We start from the raw sequence: 24,637 nt of genomic DNA on the forward strand, positions 1-24,637 counted from the left end.
ATTGCAGGGAGCTGTGATGATTACACTTAAAGGCTTAAATTTATACACAAATGAACACGAAGTTCCGTCAACTTTATGCATTCCTTCATTTTCTCAGAATCTCTTGATCCATGGTGCTCTGAAAATGTATATCTGGTGATGGAGAACACTGTAACAGCCACAGATTTCAGAAGAGATGCAGGGATTCATTTCCCACCAAATATTAACATATATATTTGAGAGGAAACGTGTGGATTTATAAAAAAAATTTAAAAAAAAGAAAGAAAAAAGCTGTGATCATCATGCATAGACCATTACCTCCAATATCCATCCATCCATCCATCCATTATCTGCCGCTGGTCCGGGGATCGGGTCGCGGGGGCAGCAGTTTGAGCAGAGAAACCCAGACGTCCCTGTCCCCGGCCACTTCCTCCAGCTCTTCTGGGGGGACCCCGAGGCGTTCCCAGGCCAGCCGAGAGACATAGTCTCTCCAACGTGTCCTGGGTCTTCCCCGGGGTCTCCTCCCAGTGGGACGGGCCCGGAACACCTCACCGGGGAGGCGTCCAGGAGGCATTCTCACCAGATGCCCGAGCCACCTCATCTGACTCCTCTCGATGCGGAGGAGCAGCGGTTCTACTCCGAGCCCCTCCCGGATGACCGAGCTTCTCACCCTATCTCTAAGGGAGAGCCCAGACACCCTGCGGAGGAAACTCATTTCGGCCGCTTGTATTCGCGATCTCGTTCTTTCGGTCACTACCCAAAGCTCGTGACCATAGGTGAGGGTAGGAACATAGATTGACCGGTAAATCGAGAGCTTGGCCTTCTGGCTCAGCTCCTTCTTCACCATGACGGGCCGGTGCAGAGCCCGCATCACTGCAGACGCCGTACCGATCCGCCTGTCAATCTCCTGTTCCATTCGTCCCTCACTCGTGAACAAGACCCCGAGATACTTGAACTCCTCCACTTGGGGAAGGATCTCATTCCCGATCCGGAGAGAGCATTCCACCCTTTTCCGCCTCCAATATTGGAAGTACCATTCAGTAGAAGTGGAAGTTTTTCCATTTATGGACATTCTTCAATCCCAAGACCTGATTTGCTTGCATTGGATTGACTTGAAGTTTGTGTGTGCTGTTGACATAATTGTCGCTCATGATCTAGTGCTGACACTCTGTCAGTGGCTTTTATTTGTCTTCAAAAAAGTTTTAACTCGTAACTTTTTGTAAAGTCAGCAAAGTACCCCCACAAGGGCGGGATCTAATAGATTGCTTTGTGGTTAAGTGAGTGCCAGCAGGCAAGCACGCTCCAGCCACAGCTGCACTGCCTGTGGGATGACAGATAGGAGAAAGTGGAGCAGACCTTTCGCCACTTCAAACTTTCTGAGTGATCAAACATGTAAATATAGCCAAAATCAAAGCACAGGTGATTTCCTTAACTTAAGTGAAAGGTGGTTTTGTCAGATCGGTTGAAGGGTCAACACATTGTCTGAACTAATTGTCCAATTTTAAGACAAACATTTGACAAAACAGAAACAGAAAAATGGGCAAAACAGTTCGCCGTCTTACTTTCCGAGCTGCAGTGCAACCCGCATGAGAGAGAGGAGGGAAGTGGAGCAAAAGAGACTGCCTTTTTTAACTTTCTCTTCGAAAGATCATGGTACAAGTAGAAACAGCTAAAAATCTATTAGAGTACCATTATAGATTACTGTACAGCACAACTGTTTATACAAGTCTGCCACAGAAGATTTACAAAACAACTTTATTCTCTTTTGCAAAGTGTCTCAGTTTTATCCTCCCAGTTTCAGTTTCCCCTCCTATTCCTCTGCCTCAGTAATTTTCCACTCCACTCTACCTGCCAGCCACTCCTCTCTAATCAGCCCAACTACACTCACCTGCAAGCTCAGCTGCAGCTCATTCCCAATCAGCCCTGCATATAAGCCTCTCCGGCACTCTCACCCTTACCAGATTGTTCTACTGCATCCATGAAAGACTTTGGAGTGTTCATTACCAATCTGATCTTTTGTTGCGGACCCAGCCTGCCTCCCGGTGAACTTACCTGCCTTCTGTCCTCGACCACGTGCTCTGCCTCAGCGTCTCTGGATCTGTCTGTTCTCCTGGCTTTGACTTCTCCACCTGGCCCTGGTTACTCTGTTGCTCGTTCCTCGTCGGCACCTCTGCACAAACGGATTAAGATTAAGATTCAGATTCAGAATTTTATTGTCATTGTACAACATCACAATTAAATTAAAAGCTTAGCTTTTTATTCACTTAGACTCAGTAAATAATTCCTTATAATCCCTATATAGACCAGTGGGCAGTGCTGACCAACATGTCATTGGGGTCATCAGGTGGGAACCTCCTTTCATCAGTGTTTCGTCTGGTTGGACCCACAACACCTCCAGGAGTTTAGACAATGATCACTGGCATCCCAGAGTCACTCCCCTAATGCCAGCCATCACTGCTCCTCACCCCACAACAACCATATTTTTTTCCACAACCACAAGCTACCCCAGCCTCTCACCAACTGCACGCCAGTCATAGCCGGGTGGGCATACAAACCCTAGTTAAGGTAGGGGGTAGAAATAGAAGAGGTAAAGATAAGTAGGAATATAATTCAAACCCTGGTTTGGGTAGGGGGTAATGAAAGTATAGAGGGTGCCAGAGGTGGAGGCAGGACAAGACACGAGCAGATTCAGCAGACAAATTCGCCTAAACAGTCCTACAATCACTAAAAATGCCAGCAAAAACAATGGCTGCCTGGTTTCAAAAGGCTCGAAAGGGCCACACTCTCCCCTTAAATATATTCTGGATTTCTTCATTGCTTCTTCCAAGAGTCTGTTTTCCCTAAGTGCTTCCCCTGCTGGGCCCCCAGCTAATATTGCTTCTTCTAATCCAAATCCACTGACTAGACTTTACTGCCTCTGACACTTCCTTCACTATTTTCCTCACACTCTGTCCACTTACACCCAGCTCCCTCAACAATGAGACAACAGACTTTGCAACAAATCCTCTACATCCTACTTCCACTGGACAGATTCTAACTTTCCATCCTCGCTGCTCTGTTTCTGTCCCCAACTCCACATACCTAAGCTTTTTCCTTTCATATGCTTCTGCTACTAATTCCTCCCAAGGAACAGTCAGCTCTATGAAATAAACTCTCATTCTACTCCTAGACCACAAGACTATATCAGGCCTTAGATTTGTAGAGGCTATCTCCTGGGGAACAACAAGCTTATTTCCTAAATCTACCTGCATCTCCCAATCACAAGCATCCTCCAAACTGCCGTGCCTCCTTATCGTCTTATTAACTTTCTCTCCCTCTTGAACAAACTGAATTACCACTCTCTACGCCTTAGACCCTCCTAAATTTACCTGCCTTCGTGTATCAATACCTGCAGCTAAGCTTCTTAATACTTGGTCATGTCGCCATGTATACCGGCCTTGTGCCAGACTAACCTTATAGCCTGACAAAATATGCCTTAGAGTGGCAGTACCTGAACATAATGAACATTTGGGTCTCCATTTTCCCAGAGTTTTAGGCTCTGGGGAGTTGGCAATACATCAAATGTTGCCCCTATCAAAAATCTAATACTCCTTTCCTCCATTCTACACAGCTCTTTCCAACTATGCTTTTTCTTCTCTACACCTTCCCAATTCAACCACTGTCCCTGCTTAGCCTGAGCCACTGCCTTTGTACCCCTTAACATTTCCTCCCGCCTACGAACCTGCTCAACAACTAGCTTTTTCTTCTCCTTGGGTCCTGCTGTACTCCACACTGGTTTGCCTGGGCCAAGCCTTTACTTCTTGTGTGCACCTGAAAGAGAGGCCATGGAGGCCTACATTCACGACGCCTTGGCTGCCGGGATCATCCGTTCAGCCTCTCCTTGATTGTTTCAGTCACATCGGGATGGATTGCACAGCATTTTCTTAATTTCAATGAAAAGAAGACTGAGGTCATGCTGTTTAAATCCAGTAGCTCCAGTTGTACCCTCTCCCTGGCCCCATATGAAAAATCCAGCACCACTAATTTAAGTGTGAAAATGGACCCCAGCCTAAAACGAACAAGTCAATGCTGTGTTTAAATATTGTTTTTGTTTTTTTTTCAGTTAAGATGGCTGTCAAAAATCAAGTCCCTCCTGTCTGGATGCCACCTAGAAACAGTGATTCATGCTTTTATTACCTCACGCCTGCTTTTTTTGTAACTTGGTTTTCATAGGAATTAGACAGACTTCCCTCTCATGCCTACAGCTTGTACAAAACGCTTTTTAACTGGCACAGGCAAAGAAGAGCACATCGTTCCAGTTTTAGCGTCAAATCTATTTTAAAATTCTCTGATTTGCTTTTTAATGGTCTTGCCCTTTTTATCTTTCTAAACTGCTTCACATAAAACATTAAAACATTTTATAAATCAAGAGGAGATGGAGCCTTTTCAGCTGTAGCTCCCAAAATGTGAAATAAGCTGCAACTGCATGCTCCTTCTCTCACTATCTGTAAAACTTATTCAAAAACAACCTTTTTCTCCCTGGCCTTTGACCCACTTTGAGTTGTTGACTGTGATTTTAATGTTACCTTTCCTATGTAATCTTATTCTAAATTTTTTATAGTTCCTACGTGTTCATTTCTTTCATTTTCTATTTTATCTCGAGCTGTATTTTAATTCCTGCTCTTCATTTGTGTTTTTATTTTTCGTCTCTCATGCTTTTATTGTATAGCACCCTGGTTAGCTTATATGTTGTTTTGAAAGTGCTTTAGAAATAAAATGGCATGGTATGGTACGCACAGGTAAGCTGAGTTGGTTGAGGTGGGCACAGCTGGCAGGCAGTGCGGGGCAGAGGAGGGGTAAATGTTGATGTAGATTCTCATTCATCCAGGTCATCGTAAACCTAAGAGCTTAAATAATGTCAATTCAAATCCTTCTTGGATCTTGAAGATATTTCACCTCTCACCCAAAAGACTTCTTCAGTTCTAAACTAGATGGGGTATCAGCTTATAAGCAGAGAGGGTTGTTACAGTCACACGTGTCTCTGAACCCCCTGACCAATGTGCATGTCGTTTAAGTCATTGTCACCTGTGAATAGTCCACCTGTCTGAAAATATAAGTTTTGGCCACAGGATCCACGGTGTGAATAGTTGTGAAACTGCCTGACAAGGACAGGCAATGCTGTATTGTAGGCACTGGGAAGGTGATACCTGAGATGTTCAAAGATGTTCTGTCCAGTTTAGCATAGTTGGCTTCCTTGACTCCTCTCTCAAACCATCTGTCTTCTCTGTTCAGAATGTGTACATTACTGTTCTCAAAAGAGTGTCCCTTCTCCTTGAGATTGTTCAGTCTTCACCTGAAGAGTTGGCTCTCCTGTGTTGTGCCTAGGGATGGGAATTGATAAGAATTTTACGATTCCAATTCCATTTTCGATTCTGCTTAACGATTCAGTTCTTTATCGGTTCCCTTATCGATTCTCATTTGGAGAAAAAGGACAACAAACCGGTCGATTAGCATCAACTTTGTTTAGTTTAGACGTTATGACCTTACAAACCCAACAACGGTGAGGTCCACATTGGTCTATCATGGCCTGGGTAATTTAACTAGAAAGAGCTGTTCCTGCGAAACAGCTGTGAGAATGCATGAGCTGAATTACCTTAATAAAGAAAAATCTTAAAAAGCTAAAAGATTTGAACATTTTAAAATTTGAATGGTGTCTCTAGCTGAAAGTATGCAAAAGTAGTTAAGATTTGAAGGATTTGAAATGATCTGAAGAATTTGAAGATAAAATTAAGCTAGAAACAGTTGAAAATGCTGAAAGTATGCTTAAATAATTATAAAATAAAAAAATTATAAAACGTGGTCTGACATTATGGGGATTGAACCCGGGCCACCTGCACGAAAGGCTGGTAGTGTTACCATTAAGCCATCTCGTTGTGTTACACCTGAAGTGCATTTGACCTACTTAAAGACTACACAGACAGACACAGAGCTAGCTGCTGCAGCCGCGGGACAAATCTGACTGTCTTCAAACACGTTTTGTGAGAAAAGTTGAATAGCTAGAAAGATAATTTTAACACCGTTAGAAGCAGAAGGCTTAGAGGAACTTAGCAAAGTACTTTTACATCTGTGGAGTGAACTATATTTAAATCGAAGCAGGTTGAACACACACAACATATATGGAGAGATGAGACGGCCGCCCGCCGATCGCGGGAGAGAAATGACACCGAACACTGACTTCAAATACATCTTGTGAGAAAAGTTGAGCAGCTAGAAAAATATTTTTAACACCATTAGAAGCAGAAGGCTTAGAGGAACTTAGCAAAGTACTTTTACATCTGTGGAGTCAACTATATTTAAATCGAAGCAGTTTGAAACACTTGAAGCTGATTCAAAAATGGCAGATTTCCTCAAAATTTGACAAGTTCTTCAAGCTTAAAGGCTCATAGTTCAAAATCTGTCCATGTGAGCTCTTTAAGAGTTACATTGGCTGAAAGAGGACAAGTTTTCCTACATTTTAAGGTATAATTTGTTTCTCTCAGTTAAACTGTATGAAAGTTACAGTAATTTGTTTGAAAAGTTGAAACTTATCAGCACTGCTGAATGTCTCACTCTAAAATCCAAGAAGGAACTTCATTTTCATATTTTTTAAACTGTCATATTTCAAAATTGGCTGAATATTTTTAAAAGATGAGACATTTTGTAATAGCTGAATGTCTTATGAACATTTTAAAATTTGAATGGTGTCTCTAGCTGATAGTATGCTGAACTAGTTACGATTTGAAAAGATTTTAAGGTTTTGAAGGATTTGAAAGGATTTCAAGATAAGGATTTGAAGAACTTAATTTTCATATTTTTTAAACTGTCATATTTCAAAATTGGCCGAATATTTTTAAAAGATGAGACATTTTGTAATAGCTGAATGTCTTATGAACATTTTAAAATTTGAATGGTGTCTCTAGCTGAAAGTATGCTGAACTAGTTAAGATTTGAAGGATTTGAAAGGATTTGAAAGGATTTGAAGATTTAACATTAGTTTCAATGGGAAAAAAGTTGAACAAAAAGCTTAATATCTTAAAAAGTTGAAAAGTTACAAACACCAAAAAATATTTCCCATCAAGAGCTGAAAGAGCTGAACATTTTGATACCAAATTTGTTGAAATAGCTGAAAGTATGCTGAAGTATTTGAATGCCGAAAAACGGCGGAAGAATATGGAATACGGAATAATAATAACTAGAAAGAGCTGTTCCTGCGAAACAGCTGTGAGAATGCAAGAGCTGAACAACCATGCTAAAAAATCTTAAGAAGCTAAAAAAAAGCTAAAACAGCTGAAGAAGCTAAAGCTGAAGTAGCTTAAGAAGCTAAAGCTAAAGGAGCTGAAGAAGCTAAAGCTGAAGGAGCTGAAGAAGCTAAAAGCTAAAGGAACTAAAGAAGCTAAAAGAAGCTAAAACAGCTGAATAAGCTAAAGAAGCTAAAAGAAGCTAAAAGAGCTGAAAGAAGCTAAAATAAGCTAAAAGCTGAAGGAGCTATGGAAGCAAAAATAGGCTGAGAAGAAACAGGAGTTTGAAGTTGAAATGACATTTAAAAGACGAAAGTGTAATGATTACAAGTCCAGTAAGATTAATGATTGTTCAGTGTTTATGAAGGCGACACAGTACTTGTTTTTCAATGCATAGCAAACATTTAAATAGAATACAACAGATTTGTTCATTGGTATGTTAATATGTAGCCTACATAATTACAAAACCTCAAGAACACTTAAATTACAAAAGCATGTTTTCATTTCTAAGTATTATGGATTGCAAATAATGTCAATTATCAGTAGATAGATAGATATATAGATAGATAGATAGATAGATAGATAGATAGATAGATAGATAGATAGATAGATAGATCGCAAAGAAAATTCAAAGTGATTTTATGTTCAAACAGTAATATTGTCAGACAAATATCTTATGTTAATATTTTTACAGAAAAGAAAACTTTAAAAAACTACTAATATGAATATCTATTGTAACAAAAAATATTTCCCAAAACCAAAATACCAGCTGATACCCCGCACTAAGACAGGATTTACTCAATTGTGTGTTCATTTAAAAAGTTTGTCATTTCATCTATTTGCAATTTTTTGGGTCTTTAAAATGGCCAAATATAATTTTCTATCAACTGTTCTGCTGTTATTGGTTTCCACATGGTGGAAAGTTGATCAGGTGGACATCATGGAGAGCATTCCCAAATATCAGGAATGCTCTCCATAATGACTCAGCACAGCCTGTGTGGGAGTCCTGTCTTATTCCTGCTATGAGTACGACTAAATCAGTTCTCTGGTGCTCATGAGCACATTTGCACGTGACATCTGAAGTAGTCAAAGTTTCTGCTGAACAGTGACAGACATGAGGAAACATGATGGAGAAAAACACTGATACATTGTTCTGAAACATGAAAGGAACGTTCACATTTCCACAGATGGACAGGATCAAATGAGCGGTGTTACTCAGAGTCCTCCATTTTGTCCACAGTTCAGTTTGATGTGGTTGCTGTTTGTTGAAGCTGATGGTGCAAACTAAAGAGTCAGAGGAGCACAGAGTCAATGTGAAGATGGAAAGTGTTGTCACCATGTGACCTTCATTTTCACTGGCTGCTGAGCTGCTGCTTCCATGTACCTGCTCAGTGTGCGCTGCAACACTGGAGAGATGGGTGCAGTCCTTCCAGAGGAAACAGAAGTATTTTTAGGAAGGAAGATGATGACATGCAGGCATGAAGATGGAACTGAACCTGAGGACACAACAGCAGACAAAAATATTGTCATGAACTTTAGTCTTTAAAGTATATTTCATTGATTTGATTTGAAAAATACAAGTAGAACGGTCACATGATGCATGATAAGCATATACCTGGAACAGTGCTGCAGAGCACAAAACATCTCCTGTCAGTGAGCTTTAACACGTGGATGTTTCACAAGTGTTGATGATAACTTTCTGCTCAGCTGTGAGGGTCTCAGCTGTGAGGGTCTCAGCTGTGAGGGTCTTAGCTGTCTCAGCTGTGAGGGTCTCAGCTGTGAGGGTCTCAGCTATGAAGGATTCACAGGAGAGGAAGGCCTACAGAAAAACAATGGAACAGTGAATTAGATACTGGGATCTGTAATATGAAACAATGGATTCATAAGAATGATATCAACAGATGAATAAACACAGCATACTCAGAGGAATGAAGTGAATGTTTGTCTTTCCAAAGAGAAGATCTCTACTCTACCTTCTGTCAGCTGAGAAGAACCCTGGTCACTGGCAGGAGGAAGACATGTCTCTGTATGAGGCAGCAGCTCCCTGTTGCTGGTGGTCTGGGGCAGCATGATGGGTGGATTTTCTCAGGGTCAGCCAGGTGGTCAGGTGAGGGTTAACAGGGGCCATTTTCTCCTCTGCTTTGCAGAAAGACTGGGGTGGCAGGGTGCACATTTCTCTGTGATGGCTCTGGTTTAGGCTGACAGTTCATCAGGATGATGTAGAAGTTTGTGTTGTTGTGCTGGACTTGGTGCTGGAGGATGTTGTCATGGAGGATACAGGAGAACAAGTCTCCTGTCTGGAGGAAACAAATCTAAACATCTAAACAGTTTTAGGTGTAGTAGAGTTACAATTCTTTAACCGCCCACCCCACCCCCAACCCACCTTTCCCCCCACCCCAGTGGGGTATCAGCTGGTATATGTTATTGGTACATCAGAAAGCACGAGTTCTAGGTGTAGCTCATGCTTTCTGATGTTGCATCTATGTTGTGGTAAATGTAGCAGCTTTTATAGAGCTGCTCAGACAGTTGTGGCCTGTGCATTTATCAATCCTGACCCAACCCACCGAGATAAATGCACAGATCACAACGTGTTCAATACCTAGAAAATCCTTGTCTTTATAAATAATTATGACCCATAATACCAAATCTTACCGTGACATTATTAAACATACCGTTAGTGACCATACCAAATCTTACCACATTGAAACCTACCATATTACATCTTACCGTGACATTATTAAACATACCGTTAGTGACCATACCAAATCTTACCACATTGAAACCTACCATATTACATCTTACCGTGACATTATTAAACATACCGTTAGTGACCATACCAAATCTTACCACATTGAAACCTACCATAGTACATCTTACCGTGACATTATTAAACATACCGTTAGTGACCACACCAAATCTTACCACATTGAAACCTACCATATTACATCTTACCGTGACATTATTAAACATACCGTTAGTGACCATACCAAATCTTACCACATTGAAACCTACCATATTACATCTTACCGTGACATTATTAAACATACCGTTAGTGACCATACCAAATCTTACCACATTGAAACCTACCATAGTACATCTTACCGTGACATTATTAAACATACCGTTAGTGACCATACCAAATCTTACCACATTGAAACCTACCATATCACATCTTACCGTGACATTATTAAACATACCGTTAGTGACCATACCAAATCTTACCACATTGAAACCTACCATAGTACATCTTACCGTGACATTATTAAACATACCGTTAGTGACCATACCAAATCTTACCACATTGAAACCTACCATATTACATCTTACCGTGACATTATTAAACATACCGTTAGTGACAATACCAAATCTTACCACATTGAAACCTACCATATTACATCTTACCGTGACATTATTAAACATACCGTTAGTGACAATACCAAATCTTACCACATTGAAACCTACCATATTACATCTTACCGTGACATTATTAAACATACCGTTAGTGACAATACCAAATCTTACCACATTGAAACCTACCATAGTACATCTTACCGTGACATTATTAAACATACCGTTAGTGACCATACCAAATCTTACCACATTGAAACCTACCATATTACATCTTACCGTGACATTATTAAACATACCGTTAGTGACAATACCAAATCTTACCACATTGAAACCTACCATATTACATCTTACCGTGACATTATTAAACATACCGTTAGTGACCATGCCAAATCTTATCACATTGAAACCTACCATAGTACATCTTACCGTGACATTATTAAACATACCGTTAGTGACCATACCAAATCTTACCACATTGAAACCTACCATATTACATCTTACCGTGACATTATTAAACATACCGTTAGTGACCATACCAAATCTTACCACATTGAAACCTACCATAGTACATCTTACCGTGACATTATTAAACATACCGTTAGTGACCATACCAAATCTTACCACATTGAAACCTACCATATTACATCTTACCGTGACATTATTAAACATACCGTTAGTGACCATACCAAATCTTACCACATTGAAACCTACCATATTACATCTTACCGTGACATTATTAAACATACCGTTAGTGACCACACCAAATCTTACCACATTGAAACCTACCATAGTACATCTTACCGTGACATTATTAAACATACCGTTAGTGACAATACCAAATCTTACCACATTGAAACCTACCATAGTACATCTTACCGTGACATTATTAAACATACCGTTAGTGACAATACCAAATCTTACCACATTGAAACCTACCATATTACATCTTACCGTGACATTATTAAACATACCGTTAGTGACAATACCAAATCTTACCACATTGAAACCTACCATATTACATCTTACCGTGACATTCTTAACCATACCGTTTGTGACCATACCAAATCTTACAATACAGAAATAGTGTAACAGGCACAAACCAAACCTTGAACTTGAAGACTCACCGACCACTTCATGGTTCCCTGGTGGACAGGACACAGAACACTGGGTTGTGATAGCTGTAATAGGTTCTCATGACACCTGAGTGGAGACATCGCTGTGGCTGGGAAATGAAAATAAGGTCAAGCAGTGTGTTCTTGTCTGTGGTGGCAGAGGTGATCAGCTGAACATATCCCTTAGACTGAAACAGATCTAGAATTGGCTTTGTTGACCTGAGTAGCTGATTCTCATTGAAGTCTCCACACACAATAACAGGGTGACAGTCCAATACCTCTAGTGCATCCAAAAGGCTTCCCAGGTTCTCCAGGAACGGTCTCAGACTGTAGTCAGGAGGTCTGTACACAGCTGCAATCACTGCACAGACTGGAGCCTCAACCTTCAAAGCCACAAACTCCAGATCAGTCACATTATGCAAATACTGTCTCTCACGCACCTGAATGTGATTTCTCACATAGACAGCAACCCCGCCACCTGCTCTGCTGGCCATCTGAGGATACTGAGTGTAGGACGTGTGTCTGTTGCGCTTGAACATGTTGTAGCCGTCCAGATGCAGACTGTCTGCGACAAAGGAGCCCTGCAGGTGAGTTTCTGTCAGACACAGGACATCTGCCAGGCACAGCTCATGATGTCTCCTGATGTCACCGATGTGAGATGGCAGTCCCTCTGTGTTGTGGTGAACAAGAGTCAGAGTGTCGGGCCTGTTTACTGTTGCTCTCACCTGAAGAAGAGGCATCATGTGATCCACATCGGCTTGTCTCATGGTCTGGAGCGCTGCGGTCACTTCAGTATTGGCGTATATTTTCTTCTCATCCAAATCCAGTAAATACAGCCCACTGAGAGACGTCACCCTGCTGAGAGCTACATAAGCCATACCTGCTTCAAAGACTTTCTGCAGGGACACCACAGCTGCATGTGTTGTGAGGCCCTGGGTTTTATGGACAGTGCAAGAGAACGCCAGCCTCACAGGAAACTGTCTACGTACCACTCCGTTCTGTTTCAGCTTCTCCTCTGCTCTCTCGATGTAAACCAGATTGGCAGATTCTGGAGCTCCACTCTGGATTCTTGCCCCACCTGTCTGATTATCCATCCTCAGGCCCAGCTTAGTGATGTGTTGATCATCCTCAGAAGTCACTATGCACATCAGTGTGGCAAAAGCACCGTTAACCAGACCGTTCTGAATGTCAAAGTTTCTGGTGAGCATGACACGAGCACCTTCAGCAACTTTCAGAGTGTCGGCTAACTCATTTCGGCCTCCCTTACATGGCGTGTCTTTACGGGCCATTCTGCCTGTTCGGGGATCTTTCTGGAAGTCATCTGCGTCGATCGTGATAATGTTGGAATGGAACAAAGCCAGTGTTGCTGAGTTGTGTTCATCAACCAACTTATTGGTGGGGAAAATGTGCAGAACCTCAGTGGGACAAAGAGCTGGTTCAGTGATGGCCTGTGACAACAAATCTCTGTCAGCCTGAGACAGCTCGTCTGCCTTTGGTTTCACCCGAATCCTGTTCAGCACGTCTGCAAAGGCAACATCATCCTTCTGTCTCATGATCTCAGTCAGAGTGATCATCTGAAAATGTTCCTGCCACAGGTCAATATCTGCTGGATCGTGTATACACAGAGGTTTAGACTGGCGCACAGGCGGCAGCTGATAGAAATCCCCAACAGCTAAAACTGACATTCCACCAAACGCTCTCTGATTGCCTTTGATCTGTTTCAGTCGTGCGTCCACATAAGCAAAAAGAGGCTTTGAAACCATGGAGATCTCATCGATAATGAGGATTTGAGCATTAAAAAGTTCAGATCTGAGTTCATCCAGTTGGTTACCGAGTCCTTGGATTGGTGGTTTCAGACTGCGTGGAAGCTTCAGCAGAGAGTGCAGTGTTGTGCCACAGATGTTGAAAGCTGCAGTTCCAGTGAAAGAAGACAGTAAAACAGTTGGGTTTGATATGTCAAACTCCTCTGAATATAGCTGCAGTTTGCTCAGTATCTTAGATGCCTCTGAGTAAATGCATTTTATCAGGTGGGACTTTCCTGTTCCTGCACCACCGTTGACATAAAAGAAAAACTGCTCTGGATTTAGGCCACACACAAGTTTAATGCACCAGTCTCTGATGGCATGGAACACACAGGCCTGCTTCTGGTTCAGGTTCTGATACATCTGCCGCAGCACAGCTGGATCCACAGCGGGGGGTTCTCTGATGGCTCTCATTTCTGTCACAGCAGCAGACTCTGGACAATAGTCGGGCACATTCTCCTGTTCATCGTCTGGCTCTCTTTGCTGCAGATCATCATCACAGGGCAACCTCACAACTTCAGATTCAGGAGCCAGATTACACCATTCATCCATCACATGGTCTCTGCTCTCCTCAAACTCTACAAGTGCATTCTCAATCTCCTCAGTGTTTCTCTCATATTTGTCTCTGTTTGTTTTTATAATGCTTTTCACGCTCTCAGGACGGTTTGAGCCTGGCAGCTGGATCCAGCCAGAGTTGTAAAAAGACTCGTAGGTTGGAAGATCGGCACTCCGTATTTCATACTCGGATCGGTGAGGAAGGTACAGTCTCAGTAATCTGGCATAAAACTGCTCGGGGTGTTTCTCCTTGGAACATTGGTAATATCTGATGACAGAGGGCTTATCATTTTTCCGCCTTTGGACAAATCCCAGCTCATTCAGAAGTGGTGAAACACCATCACGCTTTGAGTGGTCTGCACTGACAAACCTGCAGCTAGCAGCAAAATCAGCCAAGCACATCTCCTCATACTCTGGGGTCTCGGGTCTGGCTTTGTATTTGTCACTCAAACTTGTCATCCAGACATTACAAGACTCTGACGGGGTGTCCTCCAAGAATGACATGGGGCGACTCATTTTCACAGGATTGTCATCAGTGGGAACGAACACAACACTGCGTGAGCACTTCTTCATCTTTATTCCACACGCACGAGTCACACACTCCTGAGCACTGATCTCTCTCTTTTTGGAGTAAGCCTGCATGACAGCTCTCATCTCATCACACTCGTTAACTCTGTCCATGTTGGAATTCTCCATGACAGTTTTCAGGTACTCTGACAGACCACTTTCCTTCTTTGTGATGTATTTAGTCAGATACTGTATACACGAGTAAGCATTCAGAATGAAGGACACATCGATGTTACTGTCCCAGGCTTCAAGCAGATGTGGGTTGTACCCGTTTATCCAGCAGTCCTTGGGATCACGCTTCAGGTAGATTGCGGTCTTTCTGTTCAGACTCTGAAGGTACCTTTCATACTCGGCCAGTGTCAAGTTGCATCGAGAGAGGACCTGCTCTAGACTCAAGGAAGCCGCTTCAGGTTCATTCAGCAGCTGCAGCAGAGGTCTGAGTTTGCTCTTTGCAGTTCCAGTGTTCTCACCCTCATCAGGTCTTGTGATCATTGTGTTTGTGCAGGGCGGCTTTGGAAAACCAAACCGACAACCAGAGTTCACACTCTTGAAGCAACTCCTCGTGTGGTTCTTACTGTGCTTCTGAACTTCAGAGACTTTCTTGAACAGTTCAGGTTGTGTTTCTGGGTCAGGTAGTTGTGCTGAGATGTATCTGTCTACAAAATCACACACAGTCTGATCATCACAAACATCCAGTTCAGGTGCTCCATCAACCCAAAGCATTGCATGAATATGTGGGCTTCCTCTGTGCTGAAACTCAACTCTGTAGAAAAAGTCGATCACTTTCCCCAGTGGCTGAGCATCTGAGAGCAGCAGATCTCTGAACAGGGCCTCAACACGCTTATCAAACAAACGCATGCAGGTGACGGGGTTGGAGCGCAGAATCTCACACTTTGCAGTCCAGTCCAGAGATTCAAAATCAACCTCTTCACCCTGCTGTCTCTTTATTGCTTCAATCACTTCAGGCCATCTGAATTCAGCAGCTGAAAATGTGCAGAAGAACGTGGGAGTTCCCAACTGTCTGATCATGGCAAACAGATCTTTAGTGGTTCTCTCCCAGTATACTGGAGTCCCTCTGAGTGGCTGCATGAATCTGACTGCATCTTTATTTCTCACCAGTCTCTCAACCTCTCGTTTGTCTTGTAACATGCCTGAGGTTATACTGCGTCCATCTCTGGTCCTAGTTTTCCCTTTTCTCAGCTGTATCGTCATGCTGTTATTAGCGATGTGTATCTCTATCACAAACTGTGCAAAGAACAAGTAGTTTGGGTCTCTGGCAAAACGGTCATCCACATTAAAAAGCCGTGACTTGAAATATCCACTTGGACTGACTTTAATGAGTCTCATTTGGTCCAGTGTGTTCTCACCCGTGGGAAATTGAACAGGGAATGACATTGATTCCAAATGTGGAGTCCTGAAGAAGCTAACTGGACTGTTTCTTTGTGCAGGAGCCACACAGTAAGTGCTATCACTGTAACAGAGGATCTCTTCTGATATGTCAAGAGGCTGAAGGCATGATTCTAAAGCAAACCCTCCATTTGGCAGATCACCTTCGTCTCCATCATCTCTCTGCTGCTGTGGTTGTTCACATTCACCGTCCTGATCATTTTCAGGCTCATTTTCTGCCTCACACAGTGCATTTCTCTCACACATGTCAATTTGCATCAGATCTGCTTCATCATAGTCCTGCTTCCCCATGCTAACATCATCATCATCATCATCATCATCAGGAAGCGTTGGGTCACAGAGTTGGGCTTCATCTCTGATGGTAACGTCCTGATACTCTGGATGAACCTGCTTCAGCTTCATTAATGCAGACACTAGTTTAGACCAGGTTACTGTCTGAAACAGCTGATGCCCTCTGTAAGACAAACGTCTTTTCAGTTTCACCCTCATCACCTGAGACTCGCTCCTCAGCCTGGGTAATGCATTGACTGTTTCCTGGACCTCAGATGGCACACACACAACATTTCCCCTGATCAGTCTTTGTCTGCCTCTTGGAAGAGGAATGATCTTTGCAAACGGAATACATTTAGCGATCAAATGTCTTTCCAGAATATTCAGATCTGACAATTCGCTGGGAATTTCAGACAGCTCCAGTTTATTAGCTGCTGCGAGGTTGGGCATGCGTCCTTTTTTCAGATGAGCGTGGCAGGTGTGACAAATCCACTCTTTCCTTCTCTCATCAGGAACTGTGCAGGCTTCATTTCTGCAGCCTTCATCACACACGTGAACATACTTTCCTGTCAGACATTGGGAAACCACGTGAGGATTTTTGTCATACTTTGACCTTGTGCAGGTTTGTACCTGGTTGGGAAACGAGGCCTTATGGCACACAGTGCAGACATAAGTGGGACCAGCCTTAATATTAGATTTGAACACAGCTATGGCTTCATTGATCAATGTGTTCTCAACTGTCTCATGTTGCAGACTCTGTGTTTCTCTGGTCTCTGTTTCACTCCGAGTGTTTCTGTTCATTCGTCTGTATTTTCTCTTTATGCTCGCAGCACATCTGATGTTATGCATCATCCTGAATGAATGACTGTTCCTGTACCTGTTTCTCATGAGGTTTTTCATCACTTGTCTGTGTCTGATTCTGAATACTCTGTCATTTGCATAACGTTGAGTAACATAACTTCTCTGCCTCTGTCGAAAGGTTTCACTCTGTCTGTAACGGTTTATTATGTACATCTTTTGTCTTTGTGAAAAGCCTTCTTTTTCTCTATAAGACCTCCTGATGTATGCCTTCTGTTTCTCTCTGAATCTTTCTTTTTCTCTATAAGACCTCCTGATGTATGCCTTCTGTTTCTCTCTGTATCCTTCTTTTTCTCTATAAGACCTCCTGATATATGCCTTCTGTTTCTCTCTGAATCCTTCTTTTTCTCTGTAAGATCTCCTGATGTGTGATTTTTTTTTCTCTCTGAATCCTTCTTTTTCTCTATAAGATCTCCTGATATATGCATTCAGTTTCTCTCTGAATCCTTCTTTTTCTCTGTAAGATCTCCTGATATATGCCTTCTGTTTCTCTCTGATTTCTGCATTCTTTTGATATGACATTCTGAGGCGGGATCTTTTCTTTTCTCTCAGCATTTCATTAGACGCATACATTTCCCTTTCTCTCATTTTTTTATTCACTTTTCTCTGCTGAGGTGTATTTCTTGCCATCATTCTCCTTTTCATTTTTCTCCTCCCCTGTTTACTAAGTTTGGACAGTTTACATGAGATTTCCTTCAAAACATTATCTGGAAGATCAGTGTGACAGATATTTGATCCACTGTGAGAAGCATCATTTGGAGGGCAAATGATTTCACTACATGGTTCATGTTCAATTTGGGCACAAGGAACTGTGTTCTGTTGTTGTCTCACAGATGCTGGAGAAGTGATATCAGTGGATAATTCCTGCAAAACATTGCAACAGAGATCATTAAGGACAGTGGGCAACACTGAGGCAGATACGTTTGGCTCATTATGAGGAAAATTCTGTGATGGGAACGTTGTCACTTCAACATTTGTGTCAGTTGATGGTGAAATGTTCTGAGACTGGTCAGTGGCTGTTTGGGATTCATTGACAGCTTCCTGTAACAGGGGAGGTGCATCAACAGCTGTGTGTCTGCAGTCTGTGTCTGAAACAGCGTTTCTCTGGTTGGATGTGTTCACACAGTGAAATGACAGAGGCTTGAGTTCATACATACAAGATGACTGGATGTCAAACATTGTGTAGCACAACTTGATCCTGTCAATCATGTCAGTCAGATGTGGGAATTTCAGCATCACAGCAGTACCAAAGCTCAACCGTCTGGAGGACATTGGCAGTCCATCTTTGTTCCTGGAGTGTGGGTCAAAGTATCCGTACAGACCAGATCTGCATCTGAAAACTGCGACACATAACCCTGCCATGATCAGCAGCCCATACTGTACATCTGATGACAAAAAGCTCAGTCCGTGCTCAAGGCTGAGAAGCCTCTCTCCACCTCCAAATGTTCCATACACAGACAGCTGAGTCAGGTCCACCTGATACTTTGACCTGCGTGCACTAACTTCATCTGGAAGTTCATCCGATGCCAAATGGACACTGTTAGGAAACCTTTCTCTGGCCTGTCTGTACACAGCATCACCTTTATCCAGGACTAGGTCCAGATCTGCTCTGCTAATTCCTTCATGTTCATGAAGAAAGGACAGAAACACCAAACTGTTGGCCACACACTGACTGTTCCTGTATTTCCCGTATTTTAATGAGGCCTGACTGCGTGAGGCACAGACATGTGTCACTGACGGCTGAGGTTCCACAATCACACTGTGCTGCTGAGACGCTCCAGCTGCATCACGTCCTCTCTTCACCATGTCAGCATAAGATGCCTGAGGTACACTCTGCTTTACCTGCTGGAAAGCATTCATGCCGGTGTTCCCATCAGAAACTGCACTCTGACCTCTGCTGTCTACCTGCTGTCCATCAGAAGACTCTCCAACACACATACCATCACTGGGACGTCCTCTCTGTACAACCTCAGCATAAGAAAGCTGGTGTGACACCAGGTTGCTGCTCTGAGAGCCCATACCTTCAGCTTGTTCACTCGGAGATTCTTTCTCTCTCTGCCTCCTCAGCTTCTGAGCCTGAGAACGAATACCCTTCCTTGGCATTGTTGCTGTGCTTCAGAACCTCAAACTTACTTTGTCTGTACTGATGTCACCAACACACAGGGCTTCTACTCGGTTGTAATATTTCAAATGTAGCTCTGTGCAATTTATCAATGCTGGTTTCAGTTAGCAGATCGACACGCTATCTGTCTAGAAAAAGATTGACAGCAGAAAAATTCTTGTCAAATGGAAAAAACAGAAGTTTATTATCACACAGAGAAGTTAAAGTTTTATCTGAAGATTCCAACAGACCAAAACTTCAGTTACGGTACTTTTCTGATAGAAAAAGAAAGTATCCAAATAAAAGTCTCAGTTCTTTCTGATTTTAAAATGTCAGGTTAGAATAACGCTCAGTGGTCCTTGGGTATTTTCTTCCAAATTAGAACTATTATTTAGCAAAAACTACTGTTGTAACACTTAGATGTAGCAGAAAAGATCAACTATGAAAATGTTTTCAGTATATGCACCTCAAAGTAATGTGCTACAGAACGGACAATTTTAAAGATATAATCAATAGTTCAATCAGCCCCAATCTGTCAACAGACTCTCACTATTCTTAGCTTCTGAATCACAGACAGTTTTAATGAGACCAAGCTGAATTCAAATCTCTTCTATATGAAGTGTTGCGATGCAGATCAGCAGCAGCAGCGGGATGACAGATGCTTCTGGTAGCTGGATTCCACTTCTGGTCAGGTCAGAGCAGACGGCACGCAGACACTCCAGTCCTCCTTACAGATGTGTTTTATTTCAACACTTATGAACTAACCTGCAGCGAGTCCAGCAGCACAGGAACAGATGCAGTGCTTTTCTTTCAATTTATCAAATGTCTTTCTATATATCAATAACAAACTTAACTGTTCAATTTAAGGAAGCACTGTTTTCAAATTGGAATTTATAGATTCAAAGATCAACAATCTCTTGATTGATCTCCCTAAAATTTGCCAATAATTATCAATTAGTATCAAAATAGTTTTTCCAAAACAAGTTACTGTTTGGTCTTAGATTTATCTAGAAATCTGTCAAGATCAAGATTTATCTTTAAGAATCAAGTTTGTATGACAATATTTCAAACTTTAGCCAAATGTCAATGAAAATGTGCCAATTTTTCTCCAATTTCAAAGTTTATCAGACTATGTATGAGAGAGGTAGACAGGAAAGACAGAGCAGTGAGAGTAGAGTCTCAGATCCAAAAACAGCAAGACAAGGTTCCAATCAACCTTAGTTCTCAAAATCAGTCATCAAATCCAGTCATCAAATCCAGTCATCAAAACCAGTCATCAAAACCAGTCATCAAAACCAGTCATCAAAGCCAGTCATCAAAACCCATAGTTCTCAAAACGTGAGAATTCCAGGAATAGATAGAGCGGGGAAAGATGGATACAAGATAGAACTCCGGTAATTAGATAGAGCTTGGAGATGGGACAGGAGAGATAGAGCAGCCAATGTGATAGAGGAGAAGGAGATGGTGTGGACAGCAGGACACCTGGGAGACACAAAGAGATAACAGTTAGACACAGTTTGATGAAGCAAAGATAAAAACAGGTGAAATGTGTGGAAATGCTACTTAAACTGTGCTGCGATTCATGTCTTCAAATGACCTGATTATTATCTTTTTTTTAATAAAAACTTATTAGTCCAAAACATATATAGAAGTTTCCAGATGTGTGTGGAAACAGCTGGTAGCATGAAACATGGACTTGGTTAGAAGAACGTCAGAGCCACTGACTTGTTCAACATGAAGCAGATCAGTACACAACATGTTCTGCTCACATTACAGTCCAACTGGATCCTGACAGACCATCAGAACAATCCAGATGTTCTCCACAGGAAACACCTGATGGGTGTTTATTGTTTAATGAGGTCTTTGGACCTTTCAAAATGTTCTTGGGTGATCACAGAGCGTAATATGATTGACAGTACAGCTCAAAAAGACTCAACAGGACATATGAGAGCTCCAGTCCTGGGTTGTTATTCTGCTGATTCATGTTTTCAGTCCCTGAAGATAGTCTGAGAGGGAGCGGGGAAGCAGCTGCTCACTGATGTGATGATGGACTTATTGAATAGATGAATGAACCAGGATGGAGCTGCAGCAGATTGATGTCAGAATGACATCAGTACACACTGAATTCTGCCTTTAGTGATGTTCCATTAACACTGTCAGCTTTCTGCTGCTGGGACCCGTTCTGATCCACTTTACAGGCAGAACAGCTCAGCTCACAGGGCTCTAACATGACTTCAGTCAGTCTGTTTTTACTACATTTAGACTCATGTGTGAACTCCACAGAAACTCTGTGGTGAACATGTGAAACACTCCTGCTCTCAGTGATGGGATGGACTGAAGCTCACTGACTGGAAATCTGCTCACCAGCTAAGCAGGAGTTCTGGTCCGGTGGTCTCTGGGTCTGAGAAGAGAAACACTGTGTTAGTATCAGATCAGAAGACTCTAAACACACACACCATCTGATCTCACAGCTGATTGCTTCTGCTCTCCTCTCTACAGGATGAGCTTTGGTCCAGACTTTTGTGGACTTGAAGTAGTTAAATGTTGTTGGTTGATGATCAGTTCAGAGTGGCTGAATGTGTCCATGATCAGAAACATGGAAACTATCCAAAGCTTTGGGGATCAGATGGAAAACAGAGCAGTAACACATCAGCTGTGGGCCCTGTGATTGGCAGCCCACCGCTCCAGGTTGGCATCAGTCTCTCTGAGTGTGTGACCGTGTGTATGTGCATGTGTGTGTCAACAGGTGCCAGCCTGGATGGGTTAAAAGCGGAGGACACATTTTGTGTGTATGCATGACCAATAAATGTGTTCTCTGACTAATGATCAATGTTTCACTTCATTCATGCAGTTTGAGAGGGAAAAGGTCTGCTGGGCCCTGACAGGAAGCTCCACTTCATATGACACAGAGCAGGTAGCAGGAACACAACCATCAAGGAAGTAAATGTTGGTCCTCACCAGTCAGAGCAGGAGCAGGGGTCAGAGTTCAGTTAGTCTAAAGAAAGGAGGAAAAGAGAGTAGTCAGTTAAATTCCTCCAGCTGAGGACACAGCAGCTAAATTAAACACCAGGTAATGACAGTGCAACTTTGACTGTGTGTCACTGGGACATGGAGCTGCGGTTGTTGTGGGCTTTTCACACTCAGACCATGTAGAGAGCTCAGCTGTGCTGCCATTTCAGCTTTATTTCCACAGAAAATAACTGATGAGACAAAGTTAGAAGCAGCACAGAGTCTCATCTTCTGCCAGCTGCCCTGCATTGAATGTCATGTGCTGAGCTGCTGCTATTGGCTGCTTTACCTGACAATCACTCAGTGGGGTCACATGGCACTGAAAGGATCGGATTATTGGCTAAATTACAATCAGACTGAGTTATTAAGTGCATGTAGACACTTTAATCTGACTAAGAACTGGATCGGATTCAGACCCCGAGATAACTGGGCTGAAAGTCACTCTAAACCTGCTTGTAGACGCTGAAGCACGTGGTGAATCAGACTTTGCGTTCTGCGCATGCTCCAGATGTTTCCCGGGGTCGTGACCCGGAAGTCAAAGGAGACGATATTCCTGTTGTTGTCGCCGTCAGAAAGAAACAAACAACGCGATGGAGAACGCTCCGTTGGGCATCGAGTTTGTGCAACAAGCAGCTCATCACAGAGCAAATGTAGAGGGACGTAGCTTCATCTGGCTCTGCGTTCTCCATCTTTCTCCAACGCCTGAGTTTGTTGTTGTTGTTGGTGGTGAAGAGGTCAACAGGAAGTGGCTCTATTAGCAACAGCTGGAATGGGTACAGCGCCACCTATCATACCGGGGTATGACACGCTTTGTGCCTCTGATCCCATTCATTCACCGCCAGATATCCAAGGAATAAGGAGCAGAACCCAACTATAGCTGTAATAGAGTTACTCTCATCATGTAGACCCACTGAGTGACACTGCCCACAGGAACAGGACAGTAAAATGGGGATTTTACAGAAATAAGGAATTACTTTCTGCTGACATGGGAGACTCGCTTTAACTGGAAACACTTGAGATATTTCAGTCTGAATGGAAGGACTAAAACTGTCAGTAAAACATACATTAATGCACACAGTATAATCATCACCAGTCCACACATTCATTCAGTATTTCCAGGTGACAGTATCTGAATACAACAGTGGTGTCAGAAAATCTACCAACAAAGTGAAGATGTTTCCTAAAAGCTTCAGTAAGTGTGGACAGAATATTTCTGTGTTCAGGAGGAAATTCACTCACAAACTCTGATGTATCCCAAATAAAGTTAAAGGGATAGTTCGCCTCTTTTGACATGAAGCTGTATGACATCCCATATAGCAATATCATTTATGAACATTGACTTACCCCCCGCTGCGTCCTGTGAGCCGAATCCCAGCTGAGTTTTGCGTTCCACGAAGGTAGTCCGGCTAGTTGGCTAGGGTCAAAAAAATAAAGCGTTTTGCTTCTCAAAAAAATATCCGTTCAAAAGAGTAATACATTTGCATCACAAAATGTTGTCCAGGAAAAAGTCAGACCTCGCTTCGCTTGGCGCTATTTTTGCCTCCCTTGATATCAATGCGTCCAATGTAAAACTGTACAGACCGAAGAACAGACCCAGCAGTCCCCTGCTTCCGAGCAGTAAACACCGTAACAGGTGCAGCTATCGCTAGGTGGCTAGGGAGTGCTCGGTCTGCTCTTGGGTCTGCACAGTTTTACATTGGACGCATTGATATCAAGGGAGGCAAAAATAGCGCCAAGCGAAGCGAGGTCTGACTTTTTCCTGGACAACATTTTGTGATGCAAATGTATTACTCTTTTGAACGGATATTTTTTTGAGAAGCAAAACGCTTTATTTTTTTTACCCTAGCCAACTAGCCGGACTACCTTCGTGGAACGCAAAACTCAGCTGGGATTCGGCTCACAGGACGCAGCGGGGGGTAAGTCAGTGTTCATAAATGATATTGCTATATGGGATGTCATACAGCTTCATGTCAAAAGAGGCGAACTATCCCTTTAATCTGATCAGAGTTCAATTATCTTTAAATACAGAACATATTAACTCAGTCAGCTGTTGTGATCTGCAGCCTGTTTAACTTTACAATAACTCTGTACTTACCAGCCAAAGGAAGGATCAATGTTCTCTCTCAGTCTGAGGAAAGACACAATCTGTTAGTTATCCGAGTGGAAACACTGAATCTACCTGAACCACTGAACACAGAGGGAGAATACTGCTCATTATCAGCTGTGTCTGTCTCTCTGATCATTTACATTCAGGAATTTAAATAGATTTACTATCATGTCTCAGTTACAGAGACGTTAACATCATCTGGTGCATGTTATTTAATAGGACCAGTTTTTTGCTTCGTGAGCATTACTGGGTCTGTGTTTATT

The sequence above is a fragment of the Odontesthes bonariensis genome, chromosome 2 (assembly GCF_027942865.1).
Source record: "Odontesthes bonariensis isolate fOdoBon6 chromosome 2, fOdoBon6.hap1, whole genome shotgun sequence".
NCBI classification, from domain to species: Eukaryota; Metazoa; Chordata; class Actinopteri; order Atheriniformes; family Atherinopsidae; genus Odontesthes; species Odontesthes bonariensis.